Below are 17,369 nucleotides of genomic sequence, written 5' to 3'. Positions count from 1 at the left end.
CAAGTCTTTTCCTCGATTAAGCGCTTACAGCAGGTTGTTGCTGAAGCGTCCTCTTGCACGTAGCTGGAGGCAAATAGTTGCTACATCTTGTCCTCATCAACATGTCCGATCAAATCGATCAGAGCACCACAATCGAATCTATGGTGGATGGTTCGTCATCGACTTTAAATGCTGCGCATGATCCGGCATCTCCCTATTTCATCTCACCTTCAGAGAATTCTGGGAATGCCCTTGTGACATCTCTACTCAAGGGACCGAACTATTCTGCATGGCGAAGGGCCATTATCACTGCTCTTCGAGCCAAACGAAAAATTCGGTTCGTTGATGGGACACTTGCACGACCTATAGATGGATCACGGGATCATTTTCTCTGGGATACGTGCAATTCAATGGTGATGTCATGGATCTACAACTCTGTTGTACCAAAAATCTATGATAGCATCTCTTTTTTTGAAAGTGCTCGAGATATTTGGGTCGATCTTGAGGAAAGATACTCTCAAGATAATGCTCCTCGCATTCATGAGTTAAAGACTCAAATCTGGAGTTTCAGGCAAGGCAATGATATGACTATTGCCACTTATTATGCCCATCTTCGTGGCTTGTGGGAGGAACTTACGGCTTATTCCAAGGTGCCGACTTGTTCATGTGGAGCCACTAGAGAGATCCAAGTTGAGAAAGAAGAAGAGAGACTACATCAGTTTCTTTTTGGTCTCAAGGACTCCTACGACACGTTGCGAGATCAGTTGCTGTCCATGGAGCCATTACCAACAGTTAATAAGGCATATGCCTTATTGATTCGAGATGAAAAGCAGAAGGAAGTCGCCGCTGTTCGAACTTCTCAACCCGAAGCCGCAGCTCTCGCTGTTAAGCCCATGACAGAAAGGGCGAATAAAGATATCGGCTCCAAGGAAAGGAATAAAAAATATTTTCGATGCGACTACTGCAAGAAGACAGGACATACCCGTGATAGATGCTTCGAGCTAATCGAGTACCCACCTGGATGGCAATCCAAAGATCGAGTTAAGGGTAGAGGCAATGGAGCCGAGACCGGTAGTCAGCACCAAGGAGGGGTTGCCGTGAATGCTACTACACCATTGAATACAGACAGAATCTCTCCAATACCGGGTCTTTCTCCTACACAATATCAGCAACTTATTTCCTTTCTTGGACAAGATAAGACTCAAAGTGCCGTAAATTTTGTTGGTAAGGCCTCTCTTGATTCTTTTCATCATTCTTGGATCCTTGATAGTGGTGCTTCCGAACACTTAACCTTTTGTAAGTCCTTTCTTCATGATATTGAACCTCTTGACAATGCACTCCCAGTTACTTTACCTAATGGAGTCAATATGCCTGTACATTCATATGGTGATGTTACTTTGACCAATGATATTACCTTGCATCGTACTTTATATGCTCCTAATTTTATTTGCAATCTTGTTTCAGTAAGCAAACTTGCTCGAGAACTTAATTGTGCTGTTCTCTTCTTTCCCACATTTTGTACTCTATAGGACCTTGCCACGAGGAAGCTGATTGGATTGGGTGAACTCCGGGATGGTCTTTACTACTTCAAAGGCTTGGCAATACGTCCTGCACAGACAAATAAAATCAATGTTTCGATTAATCTCTGGCATGCTCGGTTAGGACATTGCTCTTACAAGCGTTTGAAACTTGTTCCTTTTCTTTGAAATACTTCTTTTGATTCCATAAATAATTGTTGTGACATTTGCTATCGTGCAAAACAGACAAGAAAGCCTTTTTCCTTGAGCATTAATAAATCTGCTTCACCATTTAATTTAGTTCATATTGATATATGGGGACCATATCGCACCCCATCACACACAGGAGCTCATTTCTTTCTCATTATTGTTGATGATTGCACAAGGGCTACTTGGGTTTATCTATTACAAAGAAAATCCGAGGCATACCAATGCTTTGTTAATTTTCATGCTATGGTCAAAAATCATTTTGATGCCAACATTAAACACATACGTAGTGATAACGCTCAAGAGTTTGTAGCCGGACCATTGAAATCACATCTTCTAGAACATGGGATTATATCACAAACTTCTTGTGTTGGGACACCAGAACAAAATGGAGTGGTTGAGCGTAAACATCGACATCTATTAAATGTTGCCCGTGCTCTAAGATTTCAAGCCAACTTGCCTGTGTCATTTTGGGGAGAATGTGTTTTGACTGCCGCCTATTTAATTAACTTGACACCTACACCAAAATTGAATGGCAAGAGTCCCTACGAACTCTTATTTCATAAACCACCCACCTATGATCATCTGAGAGTTTTTGGTAGCCTTTGTTATGTGCATGAGACGTCCAGTGATAAATTTCAACCTCGTTCTCGTGCTTGTGTGTTCGTTGGATACCCTCTTGGTCAAAAGGGCTATCGTGTATATAACCTTGAAACTCATGAAATATTTACTTCACGAGATGTTATCTTTCATGAGAAGATGTTTCCTTATTCTCAAACATTACCTTCTTTTTCTATTATACCTTCTTTTTCACAACCAAATCAGACTGATTATGATGTAGGATTTCCTTTGGCAACCAATAATTTACCTCATGTACCTAATTTGGGTCAGACCCAAGGACAGATTTCAAACCCTATTCTTTCTCATGAGTCAGATCAAACACAAACCAATTCCATTGATTCGAACCAAATGTCAAGTTTGAACAATACTCTTGATGCAATCGACACTATCTCTCCTGAGCAGGCTTCACCTTCTAAGACCATTGGACCTAATTCACGGCCCGTCAGAGATAGGAAGCAACCCATTCGATTACAGGACTACATTGTCGATGCCCCAGGAGTGGGGAGACCCCCGGACACATCCGCCAATTCAGTGACCTCAGGTAAGCCTTATCCTATTTCTTGCTACCTTACTTATTCTAAGCTTAATGCTTCCCATCGAGCTTTTATTTCAGCTATTACCTCTCATAAAGAACCTAAAACCTTTTCTCAAGCCATTAAGGATCCTAAGTGACGAGAAGCAATGGGGGCTGAGCTCACTGCTCTCCAGCAAAATGGCACTTGGACTTTGGAGCATCTACCACTCGGGAAGAAACCCATTGGATCGAGATGGATATACAAAATTAAATACAAGGCCGATGGTTCTATTGAGCGATACAAGGCTCGGTTAGTGGCAAAGGGATACACACAAATAGAAGGCCTTGACTATACTGAGACTTTTGCTCCGGTGGCTAAATTGACTACAGTACGGTGTCTCTTAGCTGTTGCTTCCGCTAAACATTGGCAGTTACATCAGTTGGACGTCAACAATGCTTTCCTTCATGACGATCTTCATGAAGAAGTATACATGACACCTCCGCCAGGATTTCTAAAACTAAGTGACACACGTGTTTGTCGGTTGCGTAAGTCTCTTTATGGACTCAAGCAAGCATCAAGACAGTGGTTTGAAAAGTTCTCCCACTCCTTGCTCCAATATGGTTGTACTCAATCTAAAGCCGATCACTCTCTGTTCACCAAACAGGATGAGGACTCTTTCATTGCCATTCTTATTTATGTGGATGATATGATTATTACAGGGAATAACCCTTCGAAATGTCAGGCACTGAAACAATATTTGCAAGACAAGTTTCACATTAAAGACCTGGGCAACTTAAAATATTTTTTTGGATTAGAAGTGGCACGATCACCTTCGGGTATATTTGTATCACAACGAAAATATACTCTTGACATTCTCCATGAGACCGGAATGATTGGGACCAAGCCCACAAAATTTCCTATGCAGCAACATCTCAAGCTCACGGCGGATGATGGAAAACTACTTGATGATCCAGGTCCATATCGTCGATTGCTGGGACGACTCATTTATTTGACTATCACTAGGCCTGATATTGCATACTCGGTTCATATTCTGACACAGTTTATGCAATCTCCTCGGCAACCACACTTAGACGCAGCCTTCCGTATTTTACGATATTTGAAAGGGTCTCCAGGTCAAGGCATATTTTTTCCAAGTGTCAACACATTTCAGTTATATGCCTATTGTGATGCAGACTGGGCAGGATGTCCCATGACAAGGCGCTCTACTACAGGTTTCTATATTTCCTTAGGAGATGCTCCGATTTCTTGGCGTGCTAAGAAGCAGACAACAGTGTCTCGTTCCTCTGCAGAGGCCGAATACCGGGCTATGGCACACACTATCAGTGAATTACTATGGCTTCGAGCCCTCTTATCCGACCTCAGTGTTTCACATCATGGTCTCATGTTCCTTTATTGCGATAATCAAGCAGCTTTACACATTGCTGCAAATCCTGTGTTCCATGAGCGGACCAAACACATAGAAATTGATTGTCATTTTGTCAGAGAGCGACTACAATCTCAAGACATTGCTACACGATATGTTCCTACACATTGTCAGTTTGCAGATATCTTTATCAAAGCTCTCGGCTGTGATCATTTTCAAGAGATTCTATGCAAGTTGGGCATTCGAAATCTCTATGCGCCAACTTGAGGGGGACTATTAGGAATGTACATTGCCTATATATCAGGAATATACAGAATATTAGGAATGTACATTGTCTAGAATATCTTTTTACAATGGCATGTTACAGAATATTAGGAATGTACATTGTCTAGAATATTGTCTAGAATATTTTATAATTACTATGGCATGTTTTTGAATTAGGAAGATCACGTGATTGATACCGTGATCTCTCCAATTTCCTGCCTGTTTCTCTTTTCTTCATCTCTATATATGGATGTACATATCATAGTGAAATACAAGAAAAAGATATCTTCTCCATTTTTTTATGTTTCTCCTCCTTTTTCTGAATCTCTCAGGCCTTTCTTTTACATATAAAACCTGTATTAGAAATATGACTGATAACCTTAATAAAACACAAGATCAAGACTTAAAATATGTGGGGAAGAAAAGATTCGCAGTTGAATCAGGAAGAGGACAACCTCTATTAATTTTGTCAAAAAGAAACAAACAAAAATAAAATCATGAAGAAGATTGTCTATAAAACTGAATTATTTAAGAAGGTGCAATTTAGTATGACAAATTGACAAAAGATATATCATGCCAACAATGGGTTGTGAAAAGCGCATAACTGATACAACCCGTAAAGATACAATCATTTAAGGCTGAGGCAAGATGAAGACATGGTCACTAGCACGAATAAGGGTGTCAAAATTGATGGTGATATGTTTATCAATCAGACAGCACCTTTGAACCTTTTTCAGATCAGGCCAAAGGTAAAAATTCAGAGCTCCTTTAGACTTGAAAAGGTGCAGACATGATGTCCACTTGAGAAGGGAAACATCAGAAAGCAAAAGCAGGAAGGTATGGCACTTCAAACTTACTTGGCTATGATCAACATATTCTTTAAAAAGACATGACAGAAGTACCAGGTAGCAATTATCACAAGGTAAAAAGAGGAAGGCTCCACACATGCTTTTGGAGTTGCGGGGTAAGAATAAAAATTTTCATGAGCAAACTAGCACATTCATTTTTTCTGGCATTTTACTTTGATAGCTCTCACTCAACAACTTGTAATTGCACATTCAAAGCTGGGTAAGTGTATGACTGGTTCAAATACCATTAACCACCCTTATGTGCCATCTATCTCAGCTCAACTTTATGGAGATATAAACCATCAACATGTTATGCTGTTCTATTAACGAGCTCCTGTTTGGTGTCAGGCCTCAATAAACTGGCACCAAATTCCCGATTGAAGCAACTCCATTCAAGAGAATGGCCTGCCATGAAACCTTTAAAAGTCAAAATTAAGCACAAGTAGAAAAAGCTGGCTTATCAGGTAAAAACTCACCAAGGAGAAAGCATCACTTTACAAAAGTTTAGATATAAGGGGAAGAGGGCAAAATCGGACAAAGTGGAAGCCAGAAAGCCAAATTGAAACAATCTCATAGACTTTGAATGATTATATTAAATGTGTTATAGACAACTCGTAGAGAATTCACAGCAGTACTCTCTTGCAGTTCTGATGGTGCAAACTGGTTATCAAAATCATCACAAAGGCATTTGATAAGAAACGTAATGATAGAAAACAAGGAATAAAGAGGCAAGAGCATGTGAGGTTATGTGCTAGTCTAGCTATGTAACACAGTAAATCATATAATTTCATACACAAACACACACAGAGAGAAAGAGACCTCTATTATCAGTGAAGTACATCATCACCATTCACTCATTTCCAATTATTCTTCAAGAATGCTACTGTGGTTCTTCAATACAGATTTATAATAAACACTACATGTCCATTTTAGAATGTGCCATACTAGCCTCGACAAGCATACTACAAGGATATAGCATTAGCAACCTGTAAAAACTGTTCGGCAACCAATCCCACCAAGAAGACTCGGTCAGAATGAAAGAACAAATTTATCTTGCTGTTGTTCATGACAGATGTAATTCCTAAGAAGTATAGGTAATAAAAGGTATATTAAAGAGCAATTTAAGAAATGGAGCAATTAACTAAGAAATATTTATTTGACAATGAATTTAAGGCATGACATGCAGCGCAGCTGTTAAGCAAATCCTGCAAGAACTACAGGTTAGAGTCACTAAAGTGAAAAAGAAAGTGTTAAATTTTGATACATAGCATACATCTTGCAATTTCTTCTTGCTGCAATTCTAGAAAATTGACTGCAACACATTATCACCAATGAATGTTGTGATCTCTAATCATAAGATTATGGCAAAAATATAGGTAACATGACTAATGCTGACTTAAACTGCAACAAGTAAAAAATAATTTGTCCTGATTCATCTGGATAGAAAATCACAAGGCAGGAGATATAATCCATATCCGACATCATTAAATCACCAAAATATTTAAGAAATTAAATCTTCCAACTTCAAGCCAATAACAAGTATAATTATAGATTAGGTTAACCTACTGTCATGCACCTTCAGATTTTTTAATTTTATATGCAGCCAAAGTTTACTGACTTATTATTGAGGTATCAAGTAAAAAAGGGTAATTCAACCTTTCAGGCTTAGCCAAGGTTTTTCATATTCAACTATCCAGTCCAAAGAAACGATTAGAGTTGATACTTCATCTATTCATTTTGGAGAAGAAATAGAGTTAGTTTGCAATGAGTACACACATTCAATTGAATTGCAATAAGAAAATGAGGCAAAAAGAAAAAGAGAAATCTCCAAGAAATCTTCAACTGAGCTATGAAAAGCAATGGACTGTGAGTGCAATAGAGGTTTTTCTAACTTTAATGAATGAACAGCCTACAAAAGGATTATATATTGTTCATGAAATATGTTTAAGAGAGCAAAAACTGACTGAGAGTGTCTGTAGTGAGACTGGTGGGTTTCCAACTGCAGCAGCTGATGATATTGTCACCATGTTCTAGTGTTCAAAATGACCATCACTTTTCGATATTACTGATCTGCAAGATCCAAATTTGTGTCAATCAAGCAAAGGAACACTAATTGGAGACTCAAACAATTATCCAGCATCTTGTGATGATTGAAGATTCCATCATCAATGGGCATCCAGTTCTGGGGCAAGATCAATGTGAAGACTCCTTCCATGAAGAGGCTGGGGGTAGGATAAAAAGATGAATAGTTTGTCCTTATATTTTCAAGAATATTTTTTTAGTTTTTTTTTTCTTTTCTAATTTAGGTAGATTTGCAATCTCCAAGTCCAATTTTAAGTCAATGTCAAGTAGGAATGTTATGTAGTTAATTAAAAGTGTACTTCAAAATAGTTTTAATGCCTTCTTATATAAGAGTTCGATTTTCTGAACTTGCACAAGGGGCTAGATATAGAAACAAATCTATCAAAGAGATGAGTTTCTTATTGCGATCAAGCAATCAACATTAGCAGAGATTAAATCAATCAAGTTTTCTTTGTCGTTGAATATTCGGGTTTGTCAGGATCCAAAATAAATCTCCACTGGAGTAACTAATTCTTAGCATTTAGAGAGTTTTGACAGGACAGATTCTACACAATCTGGGGTAAGAATTCTCCTACATCTCACCCCTAAAAGTTAGTAACATTTAAAGCTTTCAAGTCTGAGATTCAACATATAGGGAGGAAAGTATTCAAGAGCAGCAGGGATATTCTTTTCTGCTTCAGTAATTCCAGTAGCCCATTAATTTATGTTATTATCCTATATGCTACAGGACATCAAGTAGAGACTTCATATTCTAGAATTGTTCTTGAAAGACCTAGGTCATTCTTTGTGAGACAAAGTTCAGAAAGTCTGAAACTTGATTACGGTACCATGAGTTGGAGATCAAATTTGACCCCACATCACGCTTGTTGTAAATAAACCAAATGTTAATATGAGGCATCAGACTAATAGGATAAGTGCCACTTAAAGTAATGGAATGACTCAAACGAAAGATGGATTAAAATCAAATGTACACAGACTATGTCAATTTCATTTTCATTGTGAAAACAAAGGATACTGACCTAACAACTTCTGCAATCAAGGTCATTTAAATGGATGATTTAATCTCATGTACACATGCAATCAAAGGTCATTTAGTTAGGTATGTTGCATGGCTTCATATATCAGTCAACAGAAGTTTAGCTGCATATTACATGAGCATGGCACAAATGATAAATGTTAAGGTTGATATGTGTTGCTAATAAGGATTCAGTATTGCTGACAGAGGGTGTGCCAGATATAGGACTAGAAATGGGCCGGGCCACATCCCTAACCAAGGACAGTCTGAATTTTTTTTGGGGGCTTTGGGCTGTGCTAAGGCCTGAAAACTTTTGGAAACCCAGGATCGAGTTCAGCCCGAACCCAATTGGGCCAGCTCAAATTATCCATTTGGGCTCAAACTTGGGCTGGCCCAAATCTAATTAAAAATATGTGGCAAATAATTACATAAATGAATTATTTCGATAGACAAGAAATGCTGGTATATTTAAGAGGAAAAGATATTTCATGGATCGTGTTAGCCCATGAGTACACATTAAATCCAAACAAGTTGCACAAAGAGCAAGAATATTAAACAGGAAGATTAAGGAAAGAAAAAGCAGATAAGCAAGAGTTTTTCGGGCTGGGTTTGAACCTGAATTCGGGCTCTATTTTGGGCTTCGTGCAGGTTCAGGCTCAAGCCAGACTAATGATATTTATATCCGAGCCCAACCTAAAAAATAAATAGGCTCTATATTTAAGCCTAAACCTGGCTTAAAATTTTTCAGACCTAGCCAAACAGATACTAGATGGCACAGCACAGCACTTGCCATGTTGATGCAACGGCCAACTTATGCTGAAACAAAAATACCAAAAATGGTTTAAAAATTTTATTAAAAATAAATTAAAAATTATAAGAAAAGGATTTAATGGCTGCCATGCTGACCATGAGCAATAGCAATAAAACAAGGAAGTTTATTATCAGAAGCGAATAAACTAAAGCAAGCTAGTAATTGACCAAACAAATTAGGTTGTCAGAAATTACGAGACTATTGTACTAATCCTTCCTTATATTTAGGCCCAATTATTTTTATCCTTTGTAGGTGTTTGGTTCCCTCAACAGCCATACGTTCAACATCTAGAAAGTAAGTACTAAATGTCATTTGATTATTGAATTCGTATAGTAAAGCAAGAAGCTGGAACGAAACAAATGTTTTTAGAGGTTTTTGGTTGAATGCCAAAACATGCACCTAAAATTATGTAAATCGAAAATAACATAAAAAAATTGCATAATAAGGACATAGCACAATATCTATATGTATTCATCAATGATCTTTCACAACACAATCTCGCTATGGTGCGTATCCGGTCGATATGCCCTTATGTCTCAATATTTCAAACCTTGTAACTAAGTGTTTGAATTAGTCAATGCAAACTATTTCATATTGTTTAAGTATTTAGATTATTTTTTTCAACTTATGAATGCTCCTTATAGACTTCTTGTTAATGGTCTAATAGACCACCTATAGAGTAGATGATGAAGGTAGCACCTAGATTTTTTTGAGCAAAAGGTGATGAACTACAAATATAAGGTAGCCCCCGTATACCAAGTACAAGGATAGTGCCTTGGTATATTATATAAGAAGAAATATTTTTTAAAAAAATCCATCAAGCTTAGGAAATATAGAGATTGAGTCTCTATTTTTTATTTTAAAAACCCTCTGTGATCCATTTCATTGTTCTCTTAATAGAGACTGCAAGAAATGTTCATTATTGCTGCCAACAATAGTTGCGACTCCATTGCTGCTAAAAAGCAGATGAGGAGGAAGGTTTGAAGAGAGGAGTAGGAGAATGAAGGCAAAATAGATAGATATATACATATATACTTGTGTGTAAATGAGTGCGTGTGCGCCTGTCTGTGCAAGCGAAAGAGTTGCCATATAACAAAAAAATTTAAAAAAAATGTTTTCTATTTTAATCGGAGCCATGCTTACAAATAGCCTCAATATGAACATTATTGACCTAAATCTGATGTTGAGGGGGAAAAAAAAAGGATGTGAGCTTGGTGGCAAAAGTTTCCACTTTCAGTACCATCACTGCTATCGATTGTGCAAAGTCAATTTCAGCAGTTACATCTTAGAAAATTATCTTAATTAGCTTATTTACAACCTTCCTTGTGACAGGAAATAAATGTTACAACCAAAACAGATCCGGTGCAAGATACATTGGCAACAATCTGAAAATAAAAACACAGATCATTATATCGCCTTTGAATGCAGCATTTTTCTCAAATTTCAGAAATGAGTGTAAGCGGTCTCAGATTGTAAAAAGTGAACCAGACATCACTCTCAGTAGTTTTTTAACTATAAAATTTACTCTGATGTCGGCATAGTTATGTAGCTCAAATGTATGAATCCAAGCCCTGGCTTTGTTCAAACTGAACAAAAAGAAAGAATATAATCCACATCATCTTTAATGACCCAAAGCAAAACATGATCTATAAACTTTTCAAAAGAATGCACACCCTATTAGCTATATTAAACGAAAGCAATGAAAAATACTCTCCCTCCCAGGAAAAAAAACAAGAAGAAAAGAAAAGAAAATGAAAGGAAAATAGTGAGAGTGGCAAGCAAGGAATAAAAAAGTCTTTCCATTACAAAGGAAGCGGGAGAGAAGCGGAAGCGAATACCATAAGCGAGCGTAGCCGATGCTTCCGCCCCGCCAGGCCCCTCTCCTTCCTCTCTTTCTCCGACTGAAGGGCGCCTACGTTGATTCACGCTACCCGTGGCCGTTTTGGAGGATGCGTCCAGCTTGACCCATACCGGATCCGAATTGACTTTGGGTTTGGACAACAATTTGACCCATGCATCTTCACTGTAAGCCACCGTTAGCTCCAAGTCACATGAGTTCTTCTAAAATTCATAGGGTGGCAATTTACTTCCTGTACCCGGTCCGATCTAACCATAATGGGACAAAATTTTCCCCACCTATAATCGTAAAATCCATCTTGGACCCCACCCAGATATGTATAATTATCCGCAAATTCTCTTTTCAAGATGAAAAAATAATTTATATGCAAAGAAAAATAATTTTTACAGCTTTATTTGGTCTAATTTATCCCATTCTATATTCTTAAATATGAAATGAATACAGATAATTAAGATTAACAAAATATGATCTGATCCATCAATCCAACTCATATTCGATCCATCATAAGTAGATTTAAATTTAGACTAAATGGATTCAGATCATAAATAGATCGATCTTTTTAATTCATTTAATTTTTAAGTCAGGTTTGGATTTCAAATATCTGATTTGTTTAACTCATTTAATATTCAATTCAAGTTAAATTAGATAATCAGTTTAATCTATTTAAAATTTATTTAATCTATTTTTGATCTATTTAATCTGATCTATTTAATTTGTTCAATCCATTTAATTTATTAAAAATTTAATTAATCTATTTAATCTATTTAATTTAATTTATTTAATAAATAGATTAAATAAATTATATCGGATTATCTGTCTAATAAATAAGTCAAATTTAGATTTGAATTTTTACTCTAAATTCAACTTATATTTATCCAATCCATATCAGATCCATTTTAACTCAATTGCTACCGCCATACATAATCACCGGCCTACCTCATACTTGATCCAAAGCCGTGCATGAATAAGTATGCTACATGAGATGCGCAACACACAGGCCATCACCGTCCACATGGTTGGCACCTGCAACGATGGTGAGCCGACATACATCTTATTATTTGTTTATAACGCAGGAGACTGTCTTTTGAAGCTACCGCTCCTTCCCTCCCTCCCCTTATAATTATAATTTCAATACGAAATTCAGACACCCCAAACTCCAAGGGGTGTTTGGTTCACAATCGAAAGCAGAATGGGAATGAAAATTAGGATAACTTGGAATCAGAATCAAAATGACCAAATTCTCCGAAGTATTTGGTTCGTGATCGAAATTAGAATTGGAATGAAAAATTGAATCCATAAAGGAGAGTAAGGATTGAGTTCTATATAAATTGAGCAATTCCCATTCCACCCCAGAATCGGAATCGGAATGAAACTCCTCCCAACCAAATGGTTGGAATGAGAATCATCCATTCCGATTTCGATTCTAAACCTCCACTCTCCTCAACCAAACACCCTCCAAAGTATCACAATGTACGCAAGATTATCTTGGCCTGGCCAAAATCTCCATACCATTATTATTATTACTACTAGTCGAAGATCCGGACGTTGTGCAGAATCGAATATACGAAAATAATTTTTCTTCTAGATCTGATTAGATTAAAAATATATATATATATATATAATAAAATAATATTCATTCAAATTCTTAGGATCACTTCATATTCTTAATTACCTATATAAATAGATTTTAATTATAAAAATATAATAATATCGTATATTAATAACATAATTTAATGTGAAATTCTTTTCAGGTAACACAACAAAACTCATTTGAGAAGTTGAATTGTTAACACTCTAATACTCCTTCACAGAGTATTATTTTATATATATATATATATGATTACTGAGGGTCGGTTTGGCTCATATTGATGAGTTGGAGTTGAGGATTAGAGATAATTAGTGATGATTCAGAGACTCTAAGAGCTAGCTAGAGATCAAGAGATTTGGATCCGCACACTTTGACTTGCTAAAGTGTCTTGAAATACCAAAAAATCGAAGAAAGTCTACTTGTCGAGATTTTTTGGTGAAAAACCTTCCGATACCTAAGTCATTATACTTTGGTAGCATTGAGAAGGTTTTGAGAGAGTTAGAAAAAGAAAATGAGCTCAAGAGGGTGATAAGAGTGAGTGGGAAGTTAAAGTTTTTGTGGGAGACGAGAAGAATGCTTCATGAGTTTCGAAGAGATAAGTCCCATAGGGACCTTATGCAATCTAAACTATTAAAGGCCCTTTGGGTGGACCACCACTAGTAGGTACTTTGAGCTCACAAATAGGGACTCAGTAACTCCGAGGTTTCTTTAGAGACTTGGTGGGACTTTCAAAAACTTCCAAAGGTCCACAAATGCTTAGAAGAACTTACGCTTACAAAAACTTGTTTAAACTTGTATGCACTTATCTAGAGGACTCAGTAAAGAGTTTATATAGATGAGGGTCAGAGTCCGTGGCACCAAGAACGTGCGAGGATAATTGTTTTGCACATTCGAAAATTTATTGTGATATGATGAAATATGGATCTTATGGTTATAGAGTCCATTTCGCTATTCTGGGCCAAATATCATCGAGTGGAGAGAAATTTAGGTTTTATTGTGTTTTCGAGATGACCACGCAGTAGGAGCTGGCCAGCCAAAGTGATGAGTTTCATGGCTAGTCTGTGTCAGACTTTCATTGGTTAGTGGTGCCACATCATATGGATTAGATCAAAAATATATTAATAATAATAATTATTTTTAATATATTAGTATCTAGGCATGTGCAGCACATATTAGAGGGATTTTAATAAGAGTTGGTAGGTTGTTGGCCCTCCTTTTCTCTTAAAAAGGGAAAAACATATTTGAGAGAAAAATGTAATAAATAATTATATTATATTTGTATGAGTATAAAGGCAAAATATTACCATATGGGCATGAAGGATTTTTTTTTTTGGTAAGATTGGCATGGAGGATTTTAAATTGAATAATGCTATTAATTTAAAGTCTAAATTTAAAATTTCATCAATCTAGGATGATTTATATTGTTCATGATCACAGAGTTATGTGAATCAAGCAATTAAATAAAGATAATATAAGAGAAATAATATGTTATATTATTTTAGTTTTTTAAAAAGTGTGTTGCTCTAGTTGATAGACAACAATAGGCTATACAATGGATATCATTGCGCTCTAAAGCTAGGACCAGAATACACGAGTCACAGATAACATTTGGATTGCCGAATCCCGGCTAGGATCCGGACGGCATTGCCGCATACAGACACTGCCTGCTGCAGTTATTCACCCATCGCGGAGCACTGGATCGTATCTGGACGGTCAGGAGGACATCGATACACTGCGATCTTTGTCCTTGGTCTAAGGCACCGATGACTCGAGACGTGGGAGAGCGCGAACATAGAAAGGACCGCCACCTTTTCTTCTAGACGTCCGACGTGGCAAACTCCAAGCCGGATAAGATCACCATCAATCGTGTGTCCCAAACGCAGCGGTATACTTACCTTCCTTTTCTTTTGACCCGTCCCGATGGCAACAAATGAGGCACTGCTACTGAAATCATGAGACTCGGATGAATCTAGCATAGGCTTGAGACATATGGGAGGGGAAAAAAAATGGATACGGTCGAATCTCAAAGCAGCATCTTAAGGATCTCATAATTACCAACCTGTAGTTTCTCCGCGTCAAAATGCTTGGAGTTTCAACAAGTTCGCAATGTTCTTAGATTTAACGAGGACCAAGGTTATATATATATTAAGTAGATATGGGCACTCACATCATTCTAATGTGAAAATAGTTTATAAAATTAAAATATAAAAAATCTCGCAAGGATGATAAACACGTTTCACTCTGTCTCCCGATCTAATTTATATTTAAGATTTCGATTGTGTTATATAATTATAAGGAGCACTCAAATTAGAGATGTTCTAGACGAGATCGGCCATAAGAACATGAATATGGATAAATGATTGACGGAGTACAGACCGGTGGATGCAAAATTAAGGATGTGATGGCTGATGAGGCACAAGGGACCGTGGCATGGAGATTGTTAAGTTTCTTGTTATGTTATCAATGCATCATTGTACCAAAAGGCAACCATGGACCTCATGCTACCTATATAAATATTTCTAAGATATTTAGAAGATACAATTTAAGATAATAGTGCATGTGAAGGCTATTATTTGTTTTTCTCTCATTTGTCATAATTGTGCATTTAATTATAGGTAAGAATAAAAAGTTGATGGATGGATCGTGCTATCTTGTAAAACAATTATTCTTTGGAGGATTATAATATTTTTGTTAATTTTGATAGTGATACAATCCTCATCATAGTTCTAAATCTTGGTAGGATAGATGGTGTCTAAGTTGTGCTGCTCTAATTTTGTGATAAATTGAGAGGTTGAAAGGGGACGGGATTTCAAAACTCATTCATATGAGAATAAAAAATAAATAAGGATAAAATGAAAAATAAAGAAAAGAAAACTAAAATGAAAGAAAAAAGAAAAAAAGAAAAGAGAAAAATAAGTAAGAAAGGAAAGAAGAAATAAAGAGAAAATAAAATAAAGAAAATAAATAATGAAGAAAAAGAACTAAGGGAAGAAAAGATGAAAGATAGTACATAAAAAAAAAAGAAGAAGAGGAGAGGGGAAAAATGAGAGAAGACTTAAAAAAGAAGAAGAAGAAAGAAAGGAATGAAGTGGAGGAAAAAGCAAGGCAAAAAAGAGAAAAAATAAATGAAAGAAAAATGGTAAAAGATGAAGGCTATCTAATACTCAAACATGATAGTCATTGCGATAAGATAAGAGAATGAAAAATCTTTTTTATGGAGAAACTATGACATCCCCACCTCGCTGGATTTAAAGTCTTAATCATTATTTTCCTTTCTACATCAAGTCATGAGTTATCTTTGTGGCTCTAAAACCAGTACACAAACAAGTCAAACAAATTAAATTTAGACAATAATGACTCGTATTCTTCATTTCATCACGATGTTTTCTACTATTACGCTATGTAAAAACTTATAATCAACTACTATTATCTTAATACTTGTTTGGTTAAGGATAATCTAGCATGGAAAAATATATTTCCTATCAGATTATCATGTTTTGTACAAAAAATGAACAAAAAGAATGGTAAAATAAATGGCAGGCTTCACATCTATTTTTCTAAGAGAGAAAATAAAATAAATACTATCAAAGATACGATATTTGTTTTTTCATGTTGAATTACCAAATGTAGGTAATTTCTATTTGCTAAAAATACCCCCAATTATGACTATGAAATATATTGATGGGTATGATTAGCTATGACAGAGATTTTTAACTATGATTATGAATTATGATAAGCTATAGTGGAGTGTATTCCCCTTTTTTATGAAGTTCCATATTTGATCATGTTTCAAATATTAAGTAAGAAAATACACAGCACAGATAGTAAGATGTTGTGCTAATTGACAGATTAAATATTTCACAGACATGTCACATTAGTATTCATATTGTAGATCTTAATTAATTTATTTATTTTTAATAAATAAATTGAAACTAGCTAGTAGCATGCTTTTGCATTAACAGTTGTTCATCAAATTATGTTGCAATCATAGTTTTTCATTGCAAAATGATAGTTTAGCAATATTTTTTCCTTTCAATTAATTCCTCTTATTTCTAAACCATGATGGCATGGATATTTTTTAGCCAATCCTATCACAGATTACTCTCCAAAAACAAAATATATTTAATATATGATTTTAAGTTGGAAAAAGGTCAATGTTAAATCTAAAGCATCCAATAAGTTGGGTGGAAATGGCCCATTTATGTTGAGGCACACATGCTTATACAAGCCAAGCCTATTACTTCTCAAGCCATCCAATACATGGGAGCAAGAAATCTAGTCATGTTTCACAAAACACCTGCCACTTTTTTCTGAACATTTTTGAATATTTAATCATATTCTTATATAAAATTATTTCTAACAAAATAAAGTAATAATTTTTAAAATATTTTTTCAATCAATCAAATATAATAAAAATTATTTTTTTTATAACTATTTTTTAGATAAATAAATTATGAATATTACTAAATTATCTCGTGATCTGGTATATCCCAATCAAACTAAGACGGGTCACCTATCTCCCAAGGGCCTCGGTATTGCATGCACCAGGTGTAATTGGACTGCACAAATCTTACGGTGGATAACACGCCATGCTACCCTTGTATTTCACCGATTTCCGATTGCACGTTTTTCACCGTGCATATGCTCCGGTTCACTTGCACCTGGTGCATGCGATAATTT

The 17,369-nt window shown here is 36.0% G+C and overlaps 1 long non-coding RNA gene across 1 annotated transcript; it reads right to left on the bottom strand.

Annotated features, from left to right (window-relative positions):
* Window positions 1-4,839: 4,839 nt before the first annotated feature.
* On the bottom strand, window positions 4,840-11,209 carry LOC140852003 (uncharacterized). Its single transcript, XR_012134894.1, has 3 exons — window positions 11,082-11,209; window positions 7,300-7,405; window positions 4,840-5,740 (listed from the first exon to the last, which is right to left on the bottom strand). It is a non-coding gene; the product is annotated as an uncharacterized lncRNA (long non-coding RNA).
* Window positions 11,210-17,369: the final 6,160 nt, after the last annotated feature.

The sequence above is a fragment of the Elaeis guineensis genome, chromosome 10 (assembly GCF_000442705.2).
Source record: "Elaeis guineensis isolate ETL-2024a chromosome 10, EG11, whole genome shotgun sequence".
Lineage (NCBI taxonomy): Eukaryota > Viridiplantae > Streptophyta > Magnoliopsida > Arecales > Arecaceae > Elaeis > Elaeis guineensis.
Note: the sequence above shows the minus strand (reverse complement) of the source record. Positions and strands in the feature narration are given on the sequence as shown.